The sequence below is a fragment of the Sapajus apella genome, unplaced genomic scaffold (assembly GCF_009761245.1).
Source record: "Sapajus apella isolate SASKATOON/1434 unplaced genomic scaffold, GSC_monkey_1.0 scaffold38, whole genome shotgun sequence".
Classification (NCBI taxonomy): domain Eukaryota; kingdom Metazoa; phylum Chordata; class Mammalia; order Primates; family Cebidae; genus Sapajus; species Sapajus apella.
In genome coordinates this window covers 21966923-21976254 of record NW_022436978.1, presented here as the reverse complement: position 1 = coordinate 21976254, position 9332 = coordinate 21966923, and the positions used below count along the sequence as shown (strand labels likewise).

The 9332-nt window shown below is 40.4% G+C and overlaps 1 long non-coding RNA gene across 1 annotated transcript; it reads right to left on the bottom strand.

Annotated features, from left to right (window-relative positions):
• Nucleotides 1-758: 758 nt before the first annotated feature.
• On the bottom strand, nt 759-8945 carry LOC116564996. The gene is made up of 3 exons (XR_004275198.1): nt 8802-8945; nt 3204-3319; nt 759-1133 (listed from the first exon to the last, which is right to left on the bottom strand). It is a non-coding gene; the product is annotated as an uncharacterized LOC116564996 (long non-coding RNA).
• Between the last annotated feature and the right edge of the window lie 387 nt (nt 8946-9332).

Sequence of the window (9332 nt, the reverse complement as noted above, 5' to 3'; positions counted from 1 at the left end):
ACACTATATTAGAAATATTTGTCAAAGATGATGTGATTTAGGAAATTTGAGGCCAGGCATGGTGACTCATGCCCATAATCCCAGTACTTTGGGAGGCCAAGGCAGGCGGATCACTTGAGACCAGGAGTTTGAGGCCTGCCTGGCCAACATGGTGAGACCCTGTCTGTACTAAAAAAAAAAAAACAAAAAATTAACCAGGTGTGGTGGTGCACGCTTGTCATCACAGCTACTGGAGAAGCTGAGGCGGGAGAATCACTTGAGCCCAGGAAGCAGAAGTTGCAGTAAGCCAAGATGGTGTCACTGCACTCCAGCCTGGGTGACAGATCAAGACTCCAATCTCAAAAAAAAAAAAAGGAAAAAGAAAAAAAGAAATTTGAGTGCCAATGACAGTTGATAAAATCAGGTTGACAGACTATGTTTAATGCTTCCCATGATTTTGAGTGGGCAAAGCAGACCTCTAGAGCAGCAGCTCCCAACCTGTTTGGCACCAGGGACCGGTTTTATGGAAGACAATTTTTCCACGGACTGGGGTATGGATGATTTGGGGTGATTCAAGGGCATTACATTTATTGTGTACTTTATTTCTATTATTATTTCATTGTAATATATAATGAAATAATGATACAACTCACCATCATGTAGAATCAGTGGTAGCCCTGAGCTTGTTTTCCTGCAACTAGACGGTCTCATCTGGGGTTGATGGGAGACAGTGACAGATCATCAGGCATTAGAGTCTCATAAGGCACGCGCAACCTAGATCCCTTGCACACGAAGTTCACAACAGGGTTCGCACTCCTATGAGAATCTAATGCCTCCGTTCATCTGACAAGAGACGGAGCTCAGGTGGTAACGTGAGCAGTAGGGAGTGGCTGTAAATCCACATGAAGCTTTGCTCACCCACCACTCACCTCCTGCTGTGTGGTCTTAAGAGGCCATGGACTGTACCAGAGGTCGAATGCCCCTGCTCTAGAATATATACATAATTATCTCCTTTATAGGCTATTTATCACTTACTCCACTTTATTTTTCTTGATTTTTGTAGCCGAGTTTCACATTTGTTTTCCTCTTCTCCCCACACCTTACTCCCAGCATCTGTGTCCTCTTCCATCTTTTTGGCTTTTCATCAACTATCCCTAATTTAAAAAAAAAGAAAAAGAAATCCAAAAGAATTAGAGACAATGCAGTGAACAAATGAAAACTTAAAATACACAAATAATGACTATTCATGTCCTATGAAATAACAGACAATAGGATATCTGAGAAACGAGCAGGATGCTATTTTTAAAAAAAAACACTCAGAGGCAAAGCATTTTAGTTATCTATTGCTGCATGACAAATTACTTTAAAACTTAGCAACTTACAACAAGTATTATCTCACACAGTTTCTGTGAGTCAAGAATCTGGGAGCAACTTAGCTAAATGGTTTAGAATCAGAGTCTCTCATAAAACTGCAGTCAAGCTGTCATCCAGGGCTGCAGTTTTCTGAAGATTTGGAGGACCCTCTTTAAGATAGTTCATTACATGGCTGCTGGTAAGATACCTCAGTTTATCTACACAGACCTTGTGGGTTCTCAAGACATAGTTACTGGTTTCTTCCAGAGCCAAGTAATCAAGAGAAAAGGAAATCAGAAAGCCCCAAGGTCCTTTTCAAACTAGTACACAAAGTCACACACCATCGCTTGCTCTTTTTTAGAAGTTCATTACAAGTTACTAATCGAGCCCATATGCAAGAAGAGGGTTATTAGGCTACAGTGTTTTGATAGGAGCATCAAAAAATTTGTGGACACACTAAACCACCACATAAGACTAAAAAAAAAAAATAGCTCTAAGAAATTATTATAAATGTGATCAAAGAACGACCATAAAGATAAAAACTTTATAAAGTTGAAAAAAGTTGCCCAAAAGTCAGAGATGATTAATACAAGAAAAAATGGTTTAAAAAAATACAGCTTTAATCCAGAAGTTCAAACACCCAAACTATTGGAATTTTAAGAAGACCAAAGAATATAAAAGTGGGACATAATTGTATTAGGTTGTTCTTGTATTGCTATAAAGAAATACCCAAGGCTGGATAATTCATAAAATAAAGAGGTTTAATTGGCTCACAGTTCTTCAGAAAGTACAGGAAGCATGATGCTGGCATCTGCTCATCAGGGGAGGCCTCAGAAAACTTGCAATCATGGCTGAACGCAAAGGGGGAACAGTTGTGTCACATGGCAAGAGCAGGAGCAAGAGAGAGAGTGGATGGGGGGAGATGCCATACACATTTAAACAACCAGATCTCATGAGGACTCACTATTGCAAGGACAGCACCAAGCCATGAGGAATCCACCCCATGTCCCAAACACCTCCCATCAGGCTCCTCCTCCAACACTGGAGATTTTCATCTCAATGCGAGATTCAGGTAACACAAATATCCAAATTATATCAATAATTAAAAGACTTTCCTAGAATTGAAGAACATAAATCTCCAACTTCATAAAAGGATTCCCTACTGCTGAGCACAATGTATTAAAAAATGAGCCAAACCAAAGCACAGAAACATCAGGAATAAAAAGGAGATACTAAAAGCTTCCAGAAAAGACAAATCATATACAAAAAACCAGAACAAGAATGATATGGACCTTCTCAACAACATTGCATCTAGGTAACAATGAGGTAATGTCTTCAAAATTCTGGGTGAATGAATACAACTTCTATCTTAATTCTATAATCAACTAAATGATTCACTATGGACTGAATTATAACCCCCCAAAGTTTATATATTGAAGCCCTAACCCCCAGTGTGATGGTATATGGGGATGGCGTATTTGGGAGATAATTACATTTAGAGGCCATGTGGGGGTCAGTGGCGGTGGCTTACACGTGTAATCCCAAAGTTTGGGAGGCCAAGATGGTAGGAACACTTGAGGCCAGGAGTTAGAGACTAGTCTGGACAACATAGCAAGATCCCATCTCTAAAAAAATAATAAGAGTTGGACATGGTGGTATGTGCCTGTAGTCCCAGCTACTTGAGAAGCTGAGATGCGAGGATCGCTTGAGCCCAGGAGTTGGAGGTTACACTGAGCTATCATCATGCCACTGTACTCCAGCTTGGGTGACAGAACAAGACTTTATAACAACAACAACAAAAAAAGAGGTCATGAGAGTAGAAACCCCTATTATGGGATCTGTGTCCCTAGAAGAGACATCAGAAAACTTACTCTGTTCCTCTCCCTTCCATGTGAGGGCACAGTAAGAAGGCAGCACTCTGTAAGCTAGAAAGAGGGCCATCACCAGAAACCTGCTGTATTGGCACTCAGACTTTCAGCCTCCAGAACTGTGAGAAACACATTTCCATTGTTTAAGTTATCCGGTTATGGTATTTTGTCATCATAGCCCACACAGAGACAGTGTCAAATATTTGTGAGATGTAAACAAAGAAATGTTTACACATGTAAGGTCTCAGAAACGTATGCCTCATGCTCTCCTACAATATTGTAGCTAATATGCATTATTAAAACGAGGAATAAAGAAGGAAAACAACATGAGATAAAATAAGCAGATTTGACACAGAAAACCCACCAAATCTCAATATAGGAACCATGTAGTTGTGTTGTTTTAGACTGAAAATAGTCAAAATTGGAGGAGAATAGAAGTCTCTGGGGAAAAATGCATATGACATAAATTATCTAACAGGTTTTGTCCTGTATGTCGTCGACTGAGTGTGGAAAGAATTAGCAATATATACATAAAAATGAAACAAATTAAAATAAAGGATAATTTTAACTCCAAGACATATTAAAAGGCATATGAGGCTGGGTGCAGTGGCTCATGCCTGTAATCCCAGCACTTTGGGAGGCCAAAGTGGGAGGATTGCTTGAGCCCAGGATTTCAAGACCAGGCTGGGCAACATAGTGAGACCCCCATCTTTTAAAAATAAAAAAGAAAAGGAAAGGTATATGAAAAATAACAATAATACAATCTATGGCTCAAAGTAAATAATATTTACATAATTTAAACCAAGTTCGGACTATAAGAAATTTTAACACAGTAAACCTGGCCATTCACTGGGAAAGTTATTGTTATGCATTTTTTGTTTTTATTACAATTTTCTAAGCAACATCAGTCTAAGATCCAAATTCAATATACCTGAGGTAAGGACTAAAAATATTTATATTTTATTACATTCCTCAGGTATTTAAAAAATGTGGTCAAGTTTGAAAAACATTTTTCCAAAGAATTCTGAGGACAGTGAGATAAACATCTTCATATTTAAATATCACTTTTTCTTGATATTCAAATACTACCCCTCTCTAAAGTTGTTAGACATGGCTTTCTAATATCTGCAATGAATAAATCTACTTTTCCCCCTAGTTTCCAGAATTATCCTCATTTTATAGAATCACAGTGGAGGAAAAAGGAATTTCTAAAGCAAATCTTTAAATTTTGAGTTCCATGTAATGCTCTTCTCATATTCATAAACATAGACTGGCAACCTGCTCTCTAGGAGTACTAAAGAAAATGAAAGGAAATGACTTAAGCTACAGCAAAATAGCCTGAAAGTAAAGAAGTTTCCTGACATTGAAATGTGTTACACACTAATGTGGGTGTCCAGAGCTGTTATGAAATATTCACTTTGGAGAGTTTTTGGAAAACGTCCCATCTGCAGGGGTTTAGAGAATTAAGCCTGAGGAAGGTAACTGGGAAGATTGAAAACATTTACTCATTCATTTATTCGTTTAGCAAGTACTTTTTGAGCTACTATTAAGTATCTGACACTGTGTTAGGTGTTGAGTATTTTAAGACAGCATTTTTCAAATTTATTTGATGATGGAATAATCAAATGAAAGTGTGTAATAAATCTCCATCAGAAGAATTTCTAATATAACATGTATATTTGGATAAAAAGAAATAGAAAAAAAAAATCTCACAAATTAGTTGCTGAAAGAAAATAAATTAACAAAATATATCAAGCTTAGAAAAACAGCTTTAATCTCATGCTGTTATAAAATATGATACATGATACACATTTGTAAATTATATTTATACACATTTTTATAGAAGATTCAACTAAATTTTTTCAGAACTTGTGAGATTTCATCAAGGTGATCAGATACAAGATAAATATACAAATCAGTTTTATTTTCTAAAATTAGTTATAAAATGTAATGGAAATGTTGGAGTAGGGATCTGTTCCCTAGAGCAATCAAAACAATGAAATACCTATTGATAAGGTTATAAAAAAATATATAAGCTCTATTTAAAGTATCTGGTAGTAATTTACTGAAATGCATGTTTTTGTTTGCTTGTTTGTTTTTTGAGATGTAGTTTCACTCTTCTCTCCCAGGCTGGAGTGCAATGGGGCGATCTCGGCTCACTGCAACCTCTGCCTCCCGGGTTCAAGCAATTCTCCTGCCTCAGCCTCCCAAGTAGCTGGGATTACAGGCATCTGCCACCATGTGCCCAGCTAATTTTGTATTTTTAGTAGAGACGAGGTTTTGCCATGTTGGCCAGGCTGGTCTGAAACCCCTGACTGCAGGTGATCCACCCACCTTGGCCTCCCAAAGTGCTGGGATTACAGGTGTGAGCCACCGTGCCTGGCCTGAAATACATGTTAAAGTACATTTTAAAAATGGAGAATTCCTAGCATGTAAATTCTTTCGGTGTTGTTAAAATTTCAGTTCCCTGCAAACTAACCTTGCATTAAATCCATTGCAAATCTATTGCATTAAATAGATTTAATGCAATTCTAAATAAATTCCCATATGTAGATGGGTAAATAAGCTGGTGTAACATGGAAAATGGATTCTAAAGTTCATTAAGGAGAATAAAATACATTAAAATAACCAGAAATAGATGCTACATTGACTATGGAAGTTTAATTCCTCTCTCTTTAGCCCACCTAAAAATATATTAAATGGATTTTTGAAAAGGATAAATTCACAAGGAAAATCGGGAACACCAACTTACAAAAGATATCAACAAATTTTGGGAAGATGAAAAACAGATGGAGAAATGAGAACAGAGAAGAGGAGGATGCCATAAGTTAACTACCAAAAAGAAGCATATTGACTCACCTCACTTAAACCCTGGGAGGTTCAAAATATGGTTGAACCAAGTGCCCTAGTTCTGGAGATCCTAACAGCTGGTTGCCCTCCAATGAAGCCTACAAGTCAAGGAGTACACCCAGCCTTTTTGGAGCCTCTTTATAATATATAAACTAATAGCCTGGGTCACCAGGCATTTGAGGAAAGCTTCCTGCCCAGGCTGGAGTGCATGGCATGATCTTGGCTCACTGCAGCCTCTGCCTCCCAGGTTCAAACCATTCTCTTGCCTCAGCCTCCCAGGTAGCTGGGACGACACATATGCACCACCATGCCCAGATAATTTTTTTGTATTTTTAGTAGAGATGGGGTTTCACCATGCTGGCCAGGCTGGTCTCAAACTCCTAACCTCAAGTGATCCACCCACCTCGGCCTTCCAAAGTGCTGGGATTAGAGACATGAGCCACCACAATGGCCTATAATCAGTAAAATTTTAATAAAGTTTGTAGGAAAAAGTACTGTATCAATGATAAATTTCCAGGTTTTCATAATTGCACTGTTGTTACATAAATGAATATCTTTTTTCTTAGAAAATACACACTTAATTGGTTAAAAAAAAAAAGGACGCTAAAATGACATCTAATTTCATATTAGCAGGCTGGATGTGGTGGCTAACGCCTGTAATCCCAGCACTTTTGAGGCCGAGGCGGGCAGATCACTTGAGGTCAGGAGTTTGAAACCAGCCTGGCCAACATGGCAAAACTCCATCTCTACTAAAAATAGAAAAATTAGCCAGGTGTGGTGAAGTGAGCCTGTAGTCCCAGCTACTCAGGAGGCTGAGGCACAAGAATCTCTTGAACCTGGGAGACAGAGGTTGCAGTGAGCTGAGATTGTGCCACTGCACTCCAGCCTGAGCAACAGAGCAAGACTCTGTCTCAAAAAGCAAAAAGCAACAAAATACCAGACTCAGCAATAGCTTCATGTTATTACAGTTCAGGTTACACTGTGCCATCAAATGATGGCAGGTCATATAAGATTTATGAAAAGAAAAAACCGTAGTTTTCAGAGCACCTGAGGTTTCTAAATTGTTGATAAGAGACGTTGACCTGTAATACACAGGAGGAGGATTACCTGGCACAAAGGCAGGAGGATAGGCCAGGCACAGTGGCTCGTGCCTGTAATCCTAGCGCTTTGGGAGGCTGAGGTGGGTGGATTGCTTAAGGCCAGGAGTTTAAGACCAGCCTGGACAACATAGTGAGACCCCATCTCTACCAAAAACTTAAACAATTAGCCAGCTGTGATGGCATTCGCCTGTAATCCCACTGCTTTGGGAGGTCGTGGTGGGAATGTTGGCGGGTTTGGGGGTGCAGGGGAGGACTCAGCTCACTCCCTGGTGGGCTCCAGGCTCTTGGTCTCTTGCTCTCTCAAGAATGAGAGAGGGGACCACGGCAGGTGCACTCGTAAAGTAAATACCAGACCGGAAAAGTTTTTGTAGAAAAGTGATTTATTTAAGCAGAGAGAGAAAAAGGAGGAGAAACCGCTAGCTCACACTGAGAAGGGTTCCCAGAGGGGGAAACCAGAGAAGGAAAGCTCCTCTCACCTGAGAGAATCCAAAAAGATGGAATCAGGAGAGGAAAGCAGCTTCCACACTGAGTGGAAGGGAATAGAGAGAGAATGGCATTCAGGAGGGGAAGACCGGCTCCCACGAGACTGTGTGGAAGGGAACCCCAGAGGGGAAATCCACGCGATGAGGGAGGCGGGGACTCTCAACCCGGGAGGAACTCCCGCCTTCTCCATACCCCTGGCCAATGAAAATAGTTCCTTTACACTTCCGCTGCAGTGATTGACTTTTGATCTTTTTCCCACGCCCGCGAAAATTAAAACAGAAACCGTTAGTCTCCCGGATGGAGAGGCATGGGAGGGGGGCATGGCGCTGGCAAGTTCTTGCCCTTAAAACTGCGCGGAAAGAGAACACGTTCCCTCAGGAGATCGCTTGAGCCCTAGAGGCTGAGGCTGCGGTGAGCTATGATCCCACCCCTGTACTCCAGCTGGGGTCACAGAGGAAGAGCCCGCCTGGAAGAAAAAAAAGGCAGGCCCGTGGCCACTCGGGAGGCTGAGGCAGGAGATTCGGTGGAACCCGGGAGGCGGAGGGTGCAGTGAGCCGAGATGGCGCCACTGCACTCCAGCTGGGGCGACAGAGCGAGACTCCATCTCATTAAAAACAAAAAAAAAAAGCAGATGATCCCCTAAACTTAAAAAGCACTAATAAGTACTTTTTAGTAGTTGCCCTGCTACTACTAACTAGACTGCACTAACAGTCTAAGAGGTAATATTTATTGAGCATTTATTATGTGTATGTACACAACTGTTTAGAGTAACTCTTTAGTTCTCAAAACCACCTCAGAAGGTAGGTACTGGTATCATTCTCATTCTACAAATGAGGAAACTTTACACATGGAGGTTATGGACCTTAGCCAAGTTCACGCAACCTAATGGAGCCAGAGAGGACTACTTACAGTGTGACCCCAGAAATTCTTTAAGCCTCCATTCCTTCATCTGAATAGTGGTTATCTCTACCCCTACGGGATTGTTTTGGGAATTAAACAATACACATTTTTTAATGTCTTTGGAAATTTAAATCAGAGCTAATTTGGCCCAGCAAGGGAAATATATGAAGAAGCTATAACCATGAACACTATTTAGGCTATTATCTACAGTGATTGATGAATCGACAGATATAATACTACAGTGCTCTAAACAAAAATGGAAAATTACCAGAAGGAGGTCCTTTCTTGTCCTTTGCACCTCAGCTGTGCTGCAGTTTAGCTACTTCTTCTTCTGAACTCCTTAAGAAGCACTGGGGTAACTGTTGGCAAAGGCTGTTTTATTTCCTGGATGAGGATAAAGCAATCCCATGAGCACTGTTTCATCTGCACCAGGACTCTCTTATTGAGGGATAGAGGAGAGTGGTTTCACAGGGGAAGAGAGGCTAGGAAGAAAACAACCAATCATTTGAAGGGCTTTCTCAACCTACATCCACATGCTGAAGATTTAAATACTTGCCCCACCGCATCAGCAGCACCTGCCTCTGTGGCCCATCCCCACTCTAAGGCCTGGACTCTTAAATTGACACACTACTATTAACGTTCTATCCTTCGAGTGTGAAAGGGCAGAACCATGGTTGATAAACACTAATTTAACCAAACAGTTTCAATCATTGTTTTTCAGAGTATGGGGATCAGCAGCAACAGCATTACGTAGAAATGTGTTAGAAATGCAAATTTATAAATTCCTTCCCAGGAGTAC